Source organism: Urocampus carinirostris, chromosome 4 (genome assembly GCF_059441175.1).
Source record: "Urocampus carinirostris isolate Australia breed hairy pipefish chromosome 4, RoL_Ucar_1.0, whole genome shotgun sequence".
Taxonomy (NCBI): Eukaryota; Metazoa; Chordata; class Actinopteri; order Syngnathiformes; family Syngnathidae; genus Urocampus; species Urocampus carinirostris.
The window spans coordinates 49,815,784-49,835,754 of record NC_142352.1 but is presented as its reverse complement, the minus strand read 5'-3'; the positions used below and the strand labels follow the sequence as shown (position 1 = coordinate 49,835,754).

The 19,971-nt window shown below is 43.1% G+C and overlaps 2 pseudogenes; both read left to right on the top strand.

Moving 5' to 3' along the window:
* Positions 1–13,782: 13,782 nt before the first annotated feature.
* Positions 13,783–13,902, top strand: LOC148368072 (U2 spliceosomal RNA; annotated as a pseudogene).
* Positions 13,903–16,672: 2,770 nt separating this feature from the next.
* On the top strand, positions 16,673–18,519 carry LOC148368071 (uncharacterized; annotated as a pseudogene).
* The last annotated feature ends 1,452 nt before the right edge of the window (positions 18,520–19,971 follow it).

Genomic DNA, 19,971 nt, shown 5'->3' with positions numbered 1-19,971 from the left:
ATTGCCAAACGAAAAAAACAGTCGCAGACGCCCATGACTTAACAACTGAATGAGGTACCGGAATATTAACAGTAATACAACAAAAACACAGATTTTGTGAGAATTCAAAAAAACATTCAAAACAATCAAATTTCAACTCTGTTACAAGTGCATAACACGAGGTCGGAAATACGCGCGCGGGTGGCAGCGCGAAATAATTTTGCGCCGTCCAATTCTTGAGAGCGCGTGGACGCAGCCTTTCACGAGTTTGTCGAGGCTGGACCGCGGCCGTAAATTACTGGCCGTGAAGCAGATGTCGTTGAGTGCTGTTGAACGTTTTGAGACCGCCATATAGACGAGATAGAGCAGTGCTTTACTCGCGGTCGGAAATTTTTACGTGGTTGGCCGCGTTCAAAACTTTTGAGCTGCTCAAAAGTTTGAGCACGTGTTATACCGCGTGCCGCACACGTGGTCAACACGAGGTAATAACGCGGAAATGACGCGGAACGACGTGCTCTGGCCGCGGCCAGGGCGTAGTTACACATGGGTAGGACGGGAAATTTCAGCGGGTAATCGTGGGCGGAGCATGGTAATAGCATGTTCTGCGCCTGTATCGCGGTGTTATTACGTGAAATTAGCGTGTTACGCGTGTGACAGTCAAACGCCTTTCTCCGCGTATATACAGCGCGATTTGCCGAGCGCACCATTGTGCTCGTGACGTCAAGGGGGTGAACATGGATCACCGTCAGTGTAGTTTCTCTTCATTTCGAATAAATCTTTCGGTGCATTAACAATGGTAGTAGCAAATTTTTTTTTATTTTTTTTATTTTTTTTGGTTTGAACAAATTTATTGACACTAATATTAAAATAAAACAATCATGACAATCACAACAGCAATCAAGCACATTCATAATATTATGTTCCAATATGATGTTATTACCAGCAAACACATAGTGAGGATTTGAACAACCCTTCTCGAAAATCCTATTAGCAATCAAACATATTCACAATTTCATTATATGACATCTTTGTTAGTGTCAATAGATCACCAACAGCAGAAAACAATTATGACCAACACAACAGCAATCAATCATATTCACAATATTATATTCCAATATGACGATTTTAACAACAAACACAATGTGAGGTTTGAACAACCTTTCTCGAAAATCTCAATAGCAATCAAGCATATTCACAATTTCATTATATAACATCTTTGTTAGTGTCAATAGATCCGTCCAGGCCAAAGTTGATTGTCCTTGGTCTGAAAAAATCCACCGACACCAACAGCAGCAAAATCAAAACCGACATCAATTAAACAATTTCAGAGTTATTTTCTTTTAACAGTAGTTAACCAGCGTGTAAAAGGCAATACTATTGTGCAAGGGCGTAGCTCTGCCATCCCACTCTCCCAAGCAGCACTCTTACAGTCCTCTGTGTGGGTCTTCTCCAGGCCGTTGCTGCCGGGACTCCCACAGTGTAGCTTCCGTTGCTGTCGGGACTCCCACAGTGGGTCCTCTCAGGCCGTTGCTGCCGGGACTTCCACAGTATATCTCCCGTTGCTGCCGGGACTACCACAGTGTAGTTCCGGTTCCACCCTCTGGGTGGGTGCAGACGAGTCTTCTTTATGGCTGCGTCCTAGCCCCGCCGCTTGGAGATTGTATGGTATCTGCAGCCATTTGTAGCACAGCCACGGGGGGGATCTGCCTGCACCTCCATACCAACAGGTTTCTGGAGGTCCAGATGGCGTCCTTGATGGCTGCGAGAGTGAGCCAGTCCCTGGCAAAGTCGTTCTGAGACCTCATCGACCGACTCACCCCGTAAAGCACGTACTGTGCATCAGGGACCTCCCCTGCTGGCAAGTCCGGGAACTTTCCTAGTTGGTCGGCCATTGTCCACAAGACCTCGGCAGCGCTGCACTCACAAAAAAGGTGCCTCACCGATTCCTGGGCGCCACAGCCAGGTCGAGGGCACGTCGAAGTCGCCGACATACCTCGGTGGTGCATTACGGCTCTGACTGGGAGAACTTCATGAGCCACCATCCATGACAAGTCTCTTAGTCTGTTTGGGAGGGCAGGATGATTCACGTTTCTCCAAACCGTTGTAGGTTCGCCAAACGCAAGCCCCCGCACAGGGCTTACTGTTGCTCGCTCTTGCACAATAGCAATAAGGGCCCTGTGGTTTTGTAAATTGTGACATTCTTGTTTTTCCAAATCAAACTTCTTTAAAAAATCCCTAATAAAGAGATGTGTTGGTGGCAAGTTAAATGAAACTGGAATCAAACGATTGTTTGGTACAAGCTTTAGCTTCCGCAAATATGAGCCCATCCAAAAACGGGTCATTGCTTGACTTTTCGGGTTGTTGGGTGGGCCCACAGCGTTTTGGAAGTGGAGAGAGACATATTTGCTTCCCAGGAAAAGCTGGAGGTCAGGTACTCCTTTTCCCCCTTTTTCCTTTTTCTTTTTCATTGTATCTCTTTTTATCCTTTCCCACTTTGATCCCCAGACAAAGCGAAAGATGGCTCGGTCCAGTTGTAATAGCACGTTTCTTTTGGGCATAAAAACTAAACTGATTGACAAAAGCATTGGTAGGATGATCGCTTTGATGATAAGGACCTTCCCCTCTATTGTCAGTTTTCTCAGTGACCAAAAAACAAGTCTTTGCTTAACTTTCCTTGTCATGTCATCCCAGTTGGTCTCGCCTCCTCCATCCGCATTGAATTTTATCCCTAGGATTTTCTGGTCTGTCTTTAATACCGTCAGCGGGAGTCCTGCCTTTTCTGTCTCTTTCCACATTCCATAAAATTTTACTTGTGATTTTTCTCTATTTAGCCTTGACCCAGACGCCCTTCCAAACAGGTCAGTCAAGTCAAGGGCTCTTCCAACAGATGCGCGGTCAGTACATAAAATATTAAAATCATCCATGTACAAAACACACTTGATAATTTGTCCCCCACTTCCTGGGATATTGATCCCTTCGACAAATCTATCTTTTCTTAACATTTGTGCCAAAGGTTCAATGCAAAGAACATAGAGAAGCGGAGACATAGGGCAACCTTGACGTACACCGCAGTTGACCTCGATTGCTTCCGATAAATTCCCGTTAATCATGAATTTGCTGAAGATGTCTCGGTATAGCAGTCCTACCCACTTGATGTATTTTTGGGGAAAACCACATTTTTGCAATACCCTGAAGAGGTATTGGTGCGAGACTCGATCAAAGGCTTTTTCAAAGTCTAGGTTTAGGACCGCTAGTCGCATGTTTCTGTCTCTCGCATAACAAATGGTGTCACGGATCAGCATGAGACTGTCGTTGATCTTCCTTCCCACAATGGCACAGGTTTGGTCTGGATCAACCAAGTCTCCCAAGACTACAGACATTCGTGTCGCTAGAAGCTTGCTGAAAATTTTACAGTCCACATTTAAAAGTGTTATAGGTCGCCAGTTTTTTAAGTCAATTTTGTCTCCTTTTTTGTGCAATAGAGTAACTATCCCTATTCTGAAACTGTCTGGCATATTGTCTCGACTGGAAAATTCGTTAAAAACCGTAATCAGATCTGGTGCTAAAATATCCCAAAAAGTCCTGTAAAATTCGAGGTTGAGTCCGTCCTCCCCAGGTGATTTGCCTTTTTTCATAGCTTTTATGCAATCATTCAGTTGTTCTTGGGTAAAGTCTGACGTTAAAAAGGGGTCTTGACGCACTGATCTTGAAATATGATCCAATACATGCCCCATTTCATTCTCATGTGTTTCTTTCTTTTCAAATAATTTTTTGTAGTAGTCTTCGACCAATCTGGTTATTTCACTACTTTCCTTTGTTATTTGCCCGTTTTCGTTTTGAAGTTTAAAAAGCCCCTCATTTTTGCTCATAATTTTTTTATAAAAGTAGCGTGTACATTTTTCCCCTTCTTCTATTTCTCTTTCTCTGCTTCTTATTATGATGCCTTTACTCTTTATTTCCGCCAAAGCGTTTAGTTCTTGTTTGGTCTCTTTGATTTCATCATTAAAGTCCATCCCCTTTTCTGTTAGGATGAAATAGCGTTGGAGTCTTCTTTGTAGACCCGACATGCGTTTCATCTCTTTAAGTTTCTTTTTTTTCCCTGCATTTTTAAAAAAGGTCTGTGTTCGTTTCTTTGTCACTTCCCACCATTCTGCTCGTGAATCATACGAGTCTTGAAGGGTCTGCCAGTCTTTGTAAAGCTCTCTGTATTGTGTGACTATAGCCTCATCCTCCAGCAAAGAGCAGTTTAACTTCCACAAACCCTTCCCAACAGTCATACCTGAAGAGAATGAGAGAGAGCAGGACAATAGCAAGTGATCCGAAAAAAAACAGGAATTAATCTTGCATCACTCTGTGCTAAACCCCTTGTAAATATGTAGTCTATTCGAGAGGCTCTGACATTGTCACTACTGAACCAGGTGAAGCCCTCTTCTCCTGGATGTATGGATTTAAAACAGTCCACCAGTTTAAATGTCCGGCACATGTCTTGTAATAAAGTTGATGTTTTATCTACTTTAAACTCCTCATCGGTCCTCTTTCTATCCTTCCGACTTAGGATGCAATTAAAATCTCCTCCCACGATTAGTGGTTGATGGCCTAGCATATGCAACTGGATGTCCTCTAAAAGTTCGTACCTGAGATGTCTGTCGGCATGGCCGTATATGTTAATTAGGTTAAAATCATTCCCTATATAAGAAAGTTTTGCTAAGATTGCGCGTCCTTCTCTCATCACAGTACTCCCCTTTATGATGAGTTGAGGGTTGTTTATTAAAATGGCTACCCCATCGTTACGGTTTTCATTCGAGCCACTCCATAATGAAGGATATGGCCAAATCTCTTCCCACTGTTTATAATTTTTTAGAAAGGGGATGCAGCATTCTTGTAGTAAAAACACATCTGTTCTGATAGTTTTTAAGAACGATAAAACACTGTGAGCCTTAATCTTTGATCTCACACTTCTCACATTGATAGTAGAGAATGTAATGTTCATAATTGTGGTTAAAGTATTTAAACTAGTTAGACAAAACCGGGGGATCTGAGTCCATTCTTTGGTGATCATCAAGAGTGTCACCTGTGTCAGACATATCACTTAAGAGTAGTACTTCATTTGGAGACTCACCGGGGAAAACTCTGGAATCCTCCGACTCTCTGTCTGTGGTTCCAGGTCTTCCCCTTTTTTCTGGGTTAGGGGGTGAGCCAGAGGACCTATCAAGGGGTCTTTTACTTCCCTGCCCACAAAGGGGCAGATTTTTTCCCTCCCCGACTTCCTCCATCTCAACTTCATACAGTTCCCTTGTGGGCTTTTTTATCGGCAATCGGCTTTCTTCTAAATCTCTTCCCTTTGTTTCCGGTGTTTTCACCACCCCCAATTTTGTCTTACTTTTACCCCTCTTTCCAGTGCCTGTAGGGGTTTTTGGAGAGTCGTTCACCTTTTCAATTTTTTTGTCTTTTTCAAATTCCGGTAGTGGCGTAGTAAAAAATTTTGTTATTTTGGACTGTCTTCCAGGCCCTTCCTGATTAATATGTGTTGTCTTTTCTATTTGTTTGTCTTGTCCAAATTCAGGTATTTGATGAAAAGTCGAATTAGAATGTCCAGTTCCTTCCTGACTCAAATTTGATTCTTTGGTCTCTCCTCCAGAGGTTTGAGGTGTATTTTCAATTTGTTTGTCTTGTTCATTTTCTTTGTGCATTTCTTGTTCATCTTCATTAGGTATTTCCATAACTTTATTCATTTTCTGTTCATCTTTATTGGGTATTTCCATAAATTTATTAATTTCTTGTTCATTTTCATTTTGCATTTCCATAACTTTAGTCATTTCATTGTTTTTGTCGTCTTTTTTCATTTCATTGTCTTTGTTGCATATATTAATTTCATTATCTATGGTTTCTGACATCATTTCATTATCTTCTGACATCATTTCATTGTCTTTGTTGTCTTTGTTAACTGCCTTCCTAGCTTTCAACTTGTTAGCAAACGACTTTGGGCAGTTCCTATAGAGGTGGTTCGTTTCTCCACAGAGATTACATTTTCTGCTATTGGTGCATTCTTCAAAGGAATGTCCAATTGTCCTGCACTTTCCACAAAAAACTCGATCACATACCTCAGCTAGATGTCCATGCTCACCACATTTGCGACAGAGTTTCGGTTGACCTTGATAGTGGACAAAGCCACGGTTTTCCCCCAGGAATATAGTCGACGGGAGCTGTTTCAGTCCCTGAAAGCCCTGAGGATCTTGCAATTGCTGGATGGGTATCCTCCAGGCACAATTCCAAACGCCTTTCTCATCCCTCACCTTCATAGCCGGTCCTTTTATCAAGCAATATCTACTCAACAAAAAACATATGTCCTCAGCATTCACCATTTCATTAAACATCCTGACAATAACTATCTTGTTGGCATTATCAGACAGCTTCTCCACTATAAAACCAGAAAACTGGGGCCTCACCCCCTCAAAACGATTCCAAAACTCTTGATAAAGAGCCGCCGTTACAAAACTTACATCAAAGCCCTTGCCAGAAGTCAAAGTTATGACGCAATGCAAGTCCTCCATTTTAAACTTCAGAATTTTATCAAGAAACTTGTTCATAAAATCAAGTTTTGACATTCCTACATCTTTGAATAAGAATCGCACGCAATTATGTCTCCGCCCGTTGGCATAACGCCCGGCCATGGCAGGACTCCGCGGAAGGGAATTCCCTTCGCACGCGCACGGCCAATTGAGTTAGCCTCGGAAAAATATCCCAACAATTTCCTAAAATAAAAAATCTAGCCACACAATCTTTGCAAGGGATCAAAACATCTGCAATTACTCCATTTAAAAAGCAATTCCGAGCCACCTCATATGTCTCCTGGGTCAGTTATCTTCCTGCAAGCCTTCACCTTGGGTTAAAAGGCATGACTCAAACGTGTGTGTGAGCGTATGTCCATGCAAAGATTGTGTGGCTAGATTTTTTATTTTAGGAAATTGTTGGGAAAATGAATAAAGTTATGGAAATACCTAATGAAGATGAACAAGAAATGCACAAAGAAAATGAACAAGACAAACAAATTGAAAATACACCTCAAACCTCTGGAGGAGAGACCAAAGAATCAAATTTGAGTCAGGAAGGAACTGGAAATTCTAATTCGACTTTTCATCAAATACCTGAATTTGGACAAGACAAACAAATAGAAAAGACAACACATATTAATCAGGAAGGGCCTGGAAGACAGTCCAAAATAACAAAATTTTTTACTACGCCACTACCGGAATTTGAAAAAGACAAAAAAATTGAAAAGGTGAACGACTCTCCAAAAACCCCTACAGGCACTGGAAAGAGGGGTAAAAGTAAGACAAAATTGGGGGTGGTGAAAACACCGGAAACAAAGGGAAGAGATTTAGAAGAAAGCCGATTGCCGATAAAAAAGCCCACAAGGGAACTGTATGAAGTTGAGATGGAGGAAGTCGGGGAGGGAAAAAATCTGCCCCTTTGTGGGCAGGGAAGTAAAAGACCCCTTGATAGGTCCTCTGGCTCACCCCCTAACCCAGAAAAAAGGGGAAGACCTGGAACCACAGACAGAGAGTCGGAGGATTCCAGAGTTTTCCCCGGTGAGTCTCCAAATGAAGTACTACTCTTAAGTGATATGTCTGACACAGGTGACACTCTTGATGATCACCAAAGAATGGACTCAGATCCCCCGGTTTTGTCTAACTAGTTTAAATACTTTAACCACAATTATGAACATTACATTCTCTACTATCAATGTGAGAAGTGTCAGATCAAAGATTAAGGCTCACAGTGTTTTATCGTTCTTAAAAACTATCAGAACAGATGTGTTTTTACTACAAGAATGCTGCATCCCCTTTCTAAAAAATTATAAACAGTGGGAAGAGATTTGGCCATATCCTTCATTATGGAGTGGCTCGAATGAAAACCGTAACGATGGGGTAGCCATTTTAATAAACAACCCTCAACTCATCATAAAGGGGAGTACTGTGATGAGAGAAGGACGCGCAATCTTAGCAAAACTTTCTTATATAGGGAATGATTTTAACCTAATTAACATATACGGCCATGCCGACAGACATCTCAGGTACGAACTTTTAGAGGACATCCAGTTGCATATGCTAGGCCATCAACCACTAATCGTGGGAGGAGATTTTAATTGCATCCTAAGTCGGAAGGATAGAAAGAGGACCGATGAGGAGTTTAAAGTAGATAAAACATCAACTTTATTACAAGACATGTGCCGGACATTTAAACTGGTGGACTGTTTTAAATCCATACATCCAGGAGAAGAGGGCTTCACCTGGTTCAGTAGTGACAATGTCAGAGCCTCTCGAATAGACTACATATTTACAAGGGGTTTAGCACAGAGTGATGCAAGATTAATTCCTGTTTTTTTTTCGGATCACTTGCTATTGTCCTGCTCTCTCTCATTCTCTTCAGGTATGACTGTTGGGAAGGGTTTGTGGAAGTTAAACTGCTCTTTGCTGGAGGATGAGGCTATAGTCACACAATACAGAGAGCTTTACAAAGACTGGCAGACCCTTCAAGACTCGTATGATTCACGAGCAGAATGGTGGGAAGTGACAAAGAAACGAACACAGACCTTTTTTAAAAATGCAGGGAAAAAAAAGAAACTTAAAGAGATGAAACGCATGTCGGGTCTACAAAGAAGACTCCAACGCTATTTCATCCTAACAGAAAAGGGGATGGACTTTAATGATGAAATCAAAGAGACCAAACAAGAACTAAACGCTTTGGCGGAAATAAAGAGTAAAGGCATCATAATAAGAAGCAGAGAAAGAGAAATAGAAGAAGGGGAAAAATGTACACGCTACTTTTATAAAAAAATTATGAGCAAAAATGAGGGGCTTTTTAAACTTCAAAACGAAAACGGGCAAATAACAAAGGAAAGTAGTGAAATAACCAGATTGGTCGAAGACTACTACAAAAAATTATTTGAAAAGAAAGAAACACATGAGAATGAAATGGGGCATGTATTGGATCATATTTCAAGATCAGTGCGTCAAGACCCCTTTTTAACGTCAGACTTTACCCAAGAACAACTGAATGATTGCATAAAAGCTATGAAAAAAGGCAAATCACCTGGGGAGGACGGACTCAACCTCGAATTTTACCGGACTTTTTGGGATATTTTAGCACCAGATCTGATTACGGTTTTTAACGAATTTTCCAGTCGAGACAATATGCCAGACAGTTTCAGAATAGGGATAGTTACTCTATTGCACAAAAAAGGAGACAAAATTGACTTAAAAAACTGGCGACCTATAACACTTTTAAATGTGGACTGTAAAATTTTCAGCAAGCTTCTAGCGACACGAATGTCTGTAGTCTTGGGAGACTTGGTTGATCCAGACCAAACCTGTGCCATTGTGGGAAGGAAGATCAACGACAGTCTCATGCTGATCCGTGACACCATTTGTTATGCGAGAGACAGAAACATGCGACTAGCGGTCCTAAACCTAGACTTTGAAAAAGCCTTTGATCGAGTCTCGCACCAATACCTCTTCAGGGTATTGCAAAAATGTGGTTTTCCCCAAAAATACATCAAGTGGGTAGGACTGCTATACCGAGACATCTTCAGCAAATTCATGATTAACGGGAATTTATCGGAAGCAATCGAGGTCAACTGCGGTGTACGTCAAGGTTGCCCTATGTCTCCGCTTCTCTATGTTCTTTGCATTGACCCTTTGGCACAAATGTTAAGAAAAGATAGATTTGTCGAAGGGATCAATATCCCAGGAATGGGGGACAAATTATCAAGTGTGTTTTGTACATGGATGATTTTAATATTTTATGTACTGACCGCGCATCTGTTGGAAGAGCCCTTGACTTGACTGACCTGTTTGGAAGGGCGTCTGGGTCAAGGCTAAATAGAGAAAAATCACAAGTAAAATTTTATGGAATGTGGAAAGAGACAGAAAAGGCAGGACTCCCGCTGACGGTATTAAAGACAGACCAGAAAATCCTAGGGATAAAATTCAATGCGGATGGAGGAGGCGAGACCAACTGGGATGACATGACAAGGAAAGTTAAGCAAAGACTTGTTTTTTGGTCACTGAGAAAACTGACAATAGAGGGGAAGGTCCTTATCATCAAAGCGATCATCCTACCAATGCTTTTGTCAATCAGTTTAGTTTTTATGCCCAAAAGAAACGTGCTATTACAACTGGACCGAGCCATCTTTCGCTTTGTCTGGGGATCAAAGTGGGAAAGGATAAAAAGAGATACAATGAAAAAGAAAAAGGAAAAAGGGGGAAAAGGAGTACCTGACCTCCAGCTTTTCCTGGGAAGCAAATATGTCTCTCTCCACTTCCAAAACGCTGTGGGCCCACCCAACAACCCGAAAAGTCAAGCAATGACCCGTTTTTGGATGGGCTCATATTTGCGGAAGCTAAAGCTTGTACCAAACAATCGTTTGATTCCAGTTTCATTTAACTTGCCACCAACACATCTCTTTATTAGGGATTTTTTAAAGAAGTTTGATTTGGAAAAACAAGAATGTCACAATTTACAAAACCACAGGGCCCTTATTGCTATTGTGCAAGAGCGAGCAACAGTAAGCCCTGTGCGGGGGCTTGCGTTTGGCGAACCTACAACGGTTTGGAGAAACGTGAATCATCCTGCCCTCCCAAACAGACTAAGAGACTTGTCATGGATGGTGGCTCATGAAGTTCTCCCAGTCAGAGCCGTAATGCACCACCGAGGTATGTCAGCGACTTCGACGTGCCCTCGACCTGGCTGTGGCGCCCAGGAATCGGTGAGGCACCTTTTTTGTGAGTGCAGCGCTGCCGAGGTCTTGTGGACAATGGCCGACCAACTAGGAAAGTTCCCGGACTTGCCAGCAGGGGAGGTCCCTGATGCACAGTACGTGCTTTACGGGGTGAGTCGGTCGATGAGGTCTCAGAACGACTTTGACAGGGACTGGCTCACTCTCGCAGCCATCAAGGACGCCATCTGGACCTCCAGAAACCTGTTGGTATGGAGGTGCAGGCAGATCCCCCCCGTGGCTGTGCTACAAATGGCTGCAGATACCATACAATCTGCAAGCGGCGGGGCTAGGACGCAGCCATAAAGAAGACTCGTCTGCACCCACCCAGAGGGTGGAACCGGAACTACACTGTGGGAGTCCCGGCAGCAACGGGAGATATACTGTGGAAGTCCCGGCAGCAACGGCCTGAGAGGACCCACTGTGGGAGTCCCGACAGCAACGGAAGCTACACTGTGGGAGTCCCGGCAGCAACGGCCTGGAGAAGACCCACACAGAGGACTGTAAGAGTGCTGCTTGGGAGAGTGGGATGGCAGAGCTACGCCCTTGCACAATAGTATTGCCTTTTACACGCTGGTTAACTACTGTTAAAAGAAAATAACTCTGAAATTGTTTAATTGATGTCGGTTTTGATTTTGCTGCTGTTGGTGTCGGTGGATTTTTTCAGACCAAGGACAATCAACTTTGGCCTGGACGGATCTATTGACACTAACAAAGATGTTATATAATGAAATTGTGAATATGCTTGATTGCTATTGAGATTTTCGAGAAAGGTTGTTCAAACCTCACATTGTGTTTGTTGTTAAAATCGTCATATTGGAATATAATATTGTGAATATGCTTGATTGCTGTTGTGTTGGTCATAATTGTTTTCTGCTGTTGGTGATCTATTGACACTCACAAAGATGTCATATAATGAAATTGTGAATATGTTTGATTGCTAATAGGATTTTCGAGAAGGGTTGTTCAAATCCTCACTATGTGTTTGCTGGTAATAACATCATATTGGAACATAATATTATGAATGTGCTTGATTGCTGTTGTGATTGTCATGATTGTTTTATTTTAATATTAGTGTCAATAAATTTGTTCAAACCAAAAAAAAAAAAAAAAAAAAGCAATGCTTTGATGCTAGGTCCTTAGCTTTGCCTTTTGATGCTAGGTCCTTAGCTTGGCTTCTGTCCACTCCCCGCATCAGCCCGGTATTGCAGTTCTTCCGGGAACGGTGCATTCGCAATGATCGCAGCAAGGCTTTAGGGCTAGGACCTTAGCTTGGCCTTTTGGCTGAGAGTAAGTATCCCGGCTCCTAGGCTTTGTAGCGTATTATGAACTGACCGATAACGGATAATGGATAATGAATAACGAAGATAGAACAATAAACCTTAAAAACCCCAAAACCCCTTTTGGCCGAGAGTAAGAGTCCCGGCTTCTAAGCTTTGTAACGTGTTATGGACTGATCGATAATGAGTAATTAGAAAAATAGATAAAACAATTACCCTCAATAAACCCCTCCCCGTCAGCGTAGTGATATCGTCTTAACCCATATTTATTTCTTGACATTTCATTTCAAGATAATAAAATAAATATGATGCCATAACTTGAAATCTTGATATGCACGGGACTGTGTCTAGAGCGTTTATGAATTCTACAGCCCGATAAATACATTCCTGCCGAGATTTGCATTTCCTCGCTTCTCCAACTATTTATACCTCGTTTTATCTCACTTATAGGTAATGTAATGGCGAACATATAACCAAATTCACTTCGTCTTGCAATCGTTGGGAATGTAATACAACATAATCCATTCCGTCTTTATTTTTGTTGTGAACGTAATCGAACGGTAAATCCTTCCCCCCTCGCGTGAACGCGCATTCTGCTGCGCTTTCATCAGAAGCGATCGTATTCTATATTAAACGCTTATTAAAACAATAAAGCGAGCTAATTATAATAATTGGGAGAACCTAGTCTATATAACGCGTTTATTTAAACAATAAAGTGCGATCGTATTCTACAAAATGCGTTTGTTAGGGCCCGGTCACACAGACATTTGCGGCTGAATGACGGCCAGAAATTTCTGCCCTAGAGGCGGACGCAATTGGACGTATTGAGCTCGCCGTTGAATCGTTATGGAGCTGTGCTTGACTCGAGTTCGGGAATTCGCGCGCGGGTAGCAACGTGATTAAATTTTGCCCTAGATAATTCTTCAGAGCGCGGGTACAATTCCTTAATCGAGCGTAGAGAGGCTCGAACACGACCAGAAATGTCCAGTCGTGAAGCAGATGCAGCTAGGACGTTGTTTGACGTTTTGAGCCCGCAATATACACGAGATAGAGCTGTGCTTTACTCGCGGTCGCAAATTTTCACGTGGTTGGGCGCGTTCAAAACTTTTGAGCAGCTCAAAAGTTTGAGCACGTGTTTAAAACGCGTGCCGCACACGTGGTCAACACGAGTTAATGACGCAGAAATGACGTGCTATGGTCGCGGCCAGGGCGCAGTTACACTTGGGTAGGACGGGGAATTTCAGCGGGTAATCGTGGGTGGAGCATGGTAATAGCATGTTCTGTGCCTGTAATGCGGTGTTATTACGTGAAATTAGCGTGTTACGCGTGTGACAGTCAAACGCCTTTCTCTGCGTATAAACAGCGCAAATGCCGAGCGTGCTCGTGACGTCAAAGGGGTGAACATCCCCGTCAGCGTAGTTTCTCTTCATTTCGAATAAATTATTTGGTGCATCTGTTGTGGTCGCAGTAAGGCTGTGAAGCTAGGACCTTAACTTTGCCTAATGATCGCAGCAAGGCTTTAGGGCTAGGACCTTAGCTTGGCCTTTTGGCTGAGAGTAAGTGTCCCGGCTCCTAGGCTTTGTAGCGTATTATGAACTGACCGATAACGGATAATGGATAATGAATAACGAAGATAGATCAATAACCCTTAAAAACCCCAAAACCCCCCCTAAACCTTGAGAAGGGACCGCACACCTAGCTTGGCCTTGTAGTTTTTGGACTGTGGCTTTGATGCTATGTCAGTCCTTAGCTTGGCCTTTGCCATGATCTTTGATTTTTGTAATCTGGAGATGGAATAAGAGCTTGTTCTGTCCACTCCACGCATCGGCCCGGTATTGCAGTACCTCCGGGAACGGTGCATTCGCAATGATCGCAGCAAGGCTTTAGGGCTAGGACCTTAGCTTGGCCTTTTGGCTGAGAGTAAGAGTCCCGGCTCCTAGGCTTTGTAGCGTATTATGAACTGACTGATAACGGATAATGGATAATGAATAACGAAGATAGAACAATAACCCTTAAAAACCCCTTTTGGCTGAGATTAAGAATCCCAGCTATTATGCCTTAATACTCGTTTTGATTCTGATCGATATTGAATAATGAGTAAATCCTCACTAAATCCTTCAGCCCCACCCTCTCTCCATCATCATTACAACTTCGTCTTAATCCATTTTAATATCTTGACATATCTTGACTCGGTAGTAAAATAAGAATGGTGCTATAGCTTGTAAACTTTTTCCTCACGAGACTGTGATTTGTACCATCATGTTCTTCTACAGCCCGGATCCAAAATTAGCGTTCCCCCGCTACTTCAACCATGTTTACATCATCCTATCTCTCAATGAAGTAAGGAATGCAATGACGAATATGCAATCAAAACCTCCTCATTATTCATTTGTTGGAAATGTAGTACAGATTAAACCGTTCCGTCATTGTTATTATTGTGAACGTAAATTGACGGTAGATCCCCACCCCCCTCGCGTGAACGCGCATTCTCCTGCGCTCCCAACGAATGCGAATGTATTCTATATAAAACACTTATTAAAACTATAAAGCGAGCTAATTATAATAATTGGGAGATCCTAGTCTATATAACGCGTTTATTTAAACCAAAAATTGCGATCTTATCTTACAAAATGCGTTTGTTAACATGGAAGGAAAAGTCACGTGAGGGTGTAGGGCGGTTTGGTTGGTTGTTGTTGGTCTAAACACGGAAATGACCCGCAAATGACGCGATGAGAGGAAGGGGAACAGTCGCCGGCGTCTTTTTTCCGGCCACACCACAGGTCAAAAGCGGGTTGGCCATTTTTGCGCATTTTCCATTGCGGGTAAACACGGGCGAAAAAAAATCCCCAAATTTTAGCCGTCATTCAGCCGCAAATGTCTGTGTGACCGGGCCCTTAACGCGGATGAAAAGGTCAAAAGCGATCGCAGCAGAATGCGCGTTCACGCGAGGGTGTGAGGGGGGGTGGGTGTGTTGCGTAGGAGTCGGATTTGGGCACAACACCGGCTCGGGAGCTTTTTTACCCGTGGTCCACACGAGAAAATGACGCAGAAATGACACGATGAGGAAGCGGAACAGTCGCCGGCGTCTTTTTTCCGGCCATACCACAGACGAACGGCGGGTTGTCAAATTTTGCGCATTTTCCATCCCGGGCAACCACGGGCAAAAAAAAACCGCAAAATTTTAGCCGTGATTCAGCCGCAAATGTCTGTGTGACCGGCCCCTAAGTACGCCTTCAGCCTGCAAGAGACTGTGGCGACCTTGGGCCATGCTGGATCTTAATGTAAAATAGACACTCAGACAGACATTTGAAGAAATCGATCTACTTTCAAAGACACTGAATACTGAGAATACAAGGTAAAGATATTACATTAGAAACCTATTGGATGGATCCTGTAAACTGACAACAATGGTAACAGACTAATGGAATTAAGCGGCCGAAAATGGAGTTCTTTTACACTGGGATATTTATCTTTAAAGATAATTGGTTTGTTGACATTTGAACTGCATGATGTTTGTGATCTAGTTAGGAGGTACAACATGATTAATGAATATTACTGTTGGAAGTACAGAATGTTAATTTACAGGTCATATGCCTGTCGAGAGCAACACCATGTGGGATTTCAGAGGGAGAAGTGAATGTGTGTAATTAAGTTTCTTTTTTAACTAAATGTCCGGAGACATTTAGGTTTGAGGGGGAGAGTGTGGCGCAACAAGGGTTGCTGACTAGTTAAAATGTTATATTTGGGGATTTTGGTGTTGTTTTGTAAAGCCGTAAAAGTGAAGTACCAGTATATCACCACTAGATGACATAGTCTCACAGGTCAGAGAAGGGTGTTTTGGGGCAAGTCTCACGGGAACCCACGTGATTTAATGAGACTTGTTTAATAAATCACTCTTAATGGCAACAACTAGATGGTTTCGTGTGAGACTGACATTTACCATCTATTTTTCGGATTAGGTAAAAGAACAACAAAACCAAAATAAAAAAACAAAAATATATAAAACAAATGTGTAACACCAGCTGGAGCTAGACCAACCACCTGTGTCCCGTTACATGTGGACCTATGAAACCAAAAGCGGGCAGCACTGTGTTGTTTTGCCCATAAATTAATATTAAACATTTTACCTAAAAAAATGTAAAATGTCCTTCTTTTCAAATGATCTTTGAAGTGGCAGTGTGTCCAATATTTATTCTAAATGTTTCAGTTTTCACTGTTTATATCAAACATACAGCTCGCAGGCTGGATCCGGCCCGTCAGATAATTTAATCCAGCTCCAACTTTAATATGTCAAAAAAAGTAAGCAGGTCTCAAGTATTTATCAAAAGCTATGATTCCTTAAAGTAATGCAAACCAAGTGCTTTCTCTGACCACCAGAGGGCAGTGTTTAATTTGTATCGTGAGGTAAGATGGTTCAAGTGTAAAACTGCGTTCACTCAACTGTTAAGATTGGTGTTGGGCATGTTACCTTTAAAAAAGTAAGTAGTTTTAGTTACTACTTCTTCTAAAAGTACATGAGCTAGTAGCTTTAAAAATAACTTGTATATCAAATAATTTGAAATTTTCTTAACAGTATTTGAGTCAATTTATTGAATAGAGTGGATCAGAGAGGTAGTTGTGTTAAAGAACCTTGCAGATGTGCAGTGCTCACCAGGACTTCACTACAGGATGGCAGCAGCTTGAAGTGGGGATAGCAATGGGATGTTCGATCTCTCCCATACTGTTCATCGTGGCCTTCGAAATCATCCTCATCGGGGCTAGGAAGATGGTTGGCGGAGTGAAACTGCCATCTGGCCAAAGGCTTCCACCGTTGCAAGGCTTCATGGATGATGTCACCACCATTCTCCGGACAGCAGCATGCACATCAAGACTGCTGAAGAGGATTGATGAGCTTGTAGGCTGGGCAAGAATGAAGATCAAGCCATCTAAGTCCCAAAGCCTGTCCCTAAGGAAAGGTATCAGGGATGACCATACCATCTTTACTGCAGGAGGAGAGCAGATCCCGCTACTATTAAAGCAACCCATCCGTAGCCTAGGGCGCTCATACACAGCAGACCTCTCAGACAAGCAGGCGTCAGAGGTTGTGAAGAAACAGCTTGCAGAAGGCCTAGCCACGACCAATCAGAGCCAGCTCCCAGGCAAATATAAAGTGTGGTGTTACTATCACATACTATACCATCAGGTGATGTGGCCTTTGAAGGTGAGTGAGGTCCCTTCCTCACTGGCAAGCAAGCTGGATAGGCTGGCAAACTCTTATATTAGGAAGTGGCTGGGGCTGCCAAGATGCCTCTCAGACGTGGGCCTCTTTGGTCCGAACATACTCCAACTGCCGCTGCATTCCATCAGCCTAGGATATAAGAAGGAGAAGGCCCGGATGGTTTTGGAGTTGAGAGAGTCCTCCGATCATCTAGTTAGATCAGCGGGCACCAAAGTTCAAACAGGAAGAAGGTGGAAGGCAGAAGAAGAGGTTGACCAGGCAATTGGCAGGTTAAAACATCGCGAAGTGGTCGACAGGGTCCAGGTAGGGCGAGCAGGCCTTGGTTGGAGCGACGTGCCCCTCTTTTGGTCAAAGCCTTTCAGGCGGGAGAGGAAAGAGATGATGGTGACGGAAGTGATAAGGACTGAGCAGAAACGCCATACCATCAAAGCAGTTTCCCAGAGCAGACAGGGTATCAGGACAACTTAGGAAGGGGTCATGGACAGGCCTTTGTCGTGGCGCGACCTGTGGAAGATCCCTCAAGCCAGGCTCCGCTTTCCTGCCCCCAAAATCTACATCTGTGGTTCGGCACTGATGCGATCTGCCCCCTCTGTAGTACCATCAATGCGAGCCTTCAGCATATCCTCTCAAGCTGCAAGATGGAACTTTCCCAAGACAGGTGGCGGCACGATGCCATCCTAAAGAAGCTGGCAGAGGTAGTCGAAGGTTGCAGACAGAAGGCAAACAGTCAGCCATCTCCTCCATCAAATCACCTCATCCAGTTTGCAAGGGCTAGTGACAACGTTCGCAAAAACACCAATGCCCCTTGCCCGCTACACTCTGGAAGGCTCCTCTTGCCCGCCAGCAAATGGAGAATGAAAGTTGACCTCAAAAGGCAGCTGCAGTTCCCCAGGGAGATCGCAGAAACATCATTGCGCCCAGACATTGTCCTGTGGTCTGTAGCCAGCAAAGCCGTCCTCCTGGTTGAGCTCATTGTCCCTTGGGAGAAGGGAATAGAGGCAGCATACGAGAGGAAACGGGCGAAGTATGAAGACCTGGCAGACGAGTGCAGAGAGGCGGGCTGGAAAACAACAGTATTCCCAGTGGAGGTGGGGTGCAGGGGTTTTGTGGGCTCCTCAACCTCCCGCTTGCTCAGAGACCTTGGATGCACAGGAGCAGGCAACCGGAGAGCAACTAAAGAGCTGTCAGAAGAGGCGGAAAAGGGCAGCTTCTGGCTATGGCTGCGGAGGAATGACAGGAACTGGGGGCCTTCAAGTAACACCTAGGGCATCAGTGGGGTTGGCAGGGAGATTTCCCAGCCATCGCTCTGCCACCGGGAGATGTCCTGGGGTTAAAGGAGCGAAACATCAATGACCGGTGGTTCCGAGCTAATGACCCAGTCAGGCCCGAGTGTTCAGGGCACACAAGCTTTCCAAAGGCGCCGGAGAAGGCGCGTCAGGCAGAAATGCCCAGCAGGAAGACTACCATCCTGTATTTCCATTTGCCTCTCACCAACAACAGATTTATCCTACACTTAAAGTGCAGAAAACAAACACAGTAAACAATATCTTAAACAATGTCAATTGAGTATGATAAATTGAATTTAAAAAAAAAAAAAAAAAGTAAAACTAAAGTAACAAAAGGAAAAAGAAAGATGAATAAAGAAAAAAGAATAAACTTTAAATTTTTATACAAACACTGAAAAAGACAGAAAACTCAGATCAAAATATCTATAAATCTACAAAAAAAGATAAAATAGAAAACAATGTTAATATTGTTTATGCTCAATAAATTTAAAGTCAATAACAAAATGCATATTGACCAATCACAAGAGAAAGAAGGCGTCTTGGAGGGAACCAGCTGTTGATTCATTTCCATGAGCCAGCTCCTAGAGCCGTTTGAGTTGGTTGCTATTCAGCTCTCTTTCGCCTTTACTTTCAGCACGATAACAAACAGTCAAGTCAAGTCATATTTATTTGTGTATCCCTTAATCACAAGAAGTCTCGAAGGGCTGTACAGACAACTATTACACCACCCACTGATCTAAAACCTACTTAAGGGCAAGGAAAAAAGATCAGAAACCTCAGGATAAGGAAATGAAGAAACCTTGAGAAGGGGCGGCACATGAGGTGATCCCCTTCCAGGATAACCAGGCTGCAATAAATGATGCAAGGGCATCAACAGACAATACACAGACATTATCAACATGAAGTATAGCTATTATGTTTGTAATTGCTACCTAACTATATGATAGTTGCTATTTTGTATAATGACGTGACATAAAAGACGTGACATAGAAAACAACTCTAAGGAGAAAACTGCGCCACTGAAAACAGCGTCAGATTGGCCGTTGGCGCTCTGCAGCCAAAGTAACACACCCCTTTTGACCGTTATTAACGGTAACGGCGGAAATAATAATTGTTAGATTACCCCAGGGGCATCCAAACCTTTTGGAAAGCGGGCCAGATTTGGTAAGCTGAAATTTATGAGAGCCAACTATTCAGCCTGGCATTCTTTGAACAGTCTTAAAAAAAATTCACCCCACGTGAAAGGCTTGCAGTGTTTGGCTATCAGCATCACAACCTCGAAGCTCGCCTTTGTAAGCATTTTCATTTGATGAGCAGGATCTTGTGGAAAAGCGCTGCTGTGCCATTAAAACTGTTTCCAGTTGCTTCAACCTTTTACAATGTTTTCTTCCAGTTAGCTTTTTGTAGTCAGCATGTTTCGTCTGGCAGTGC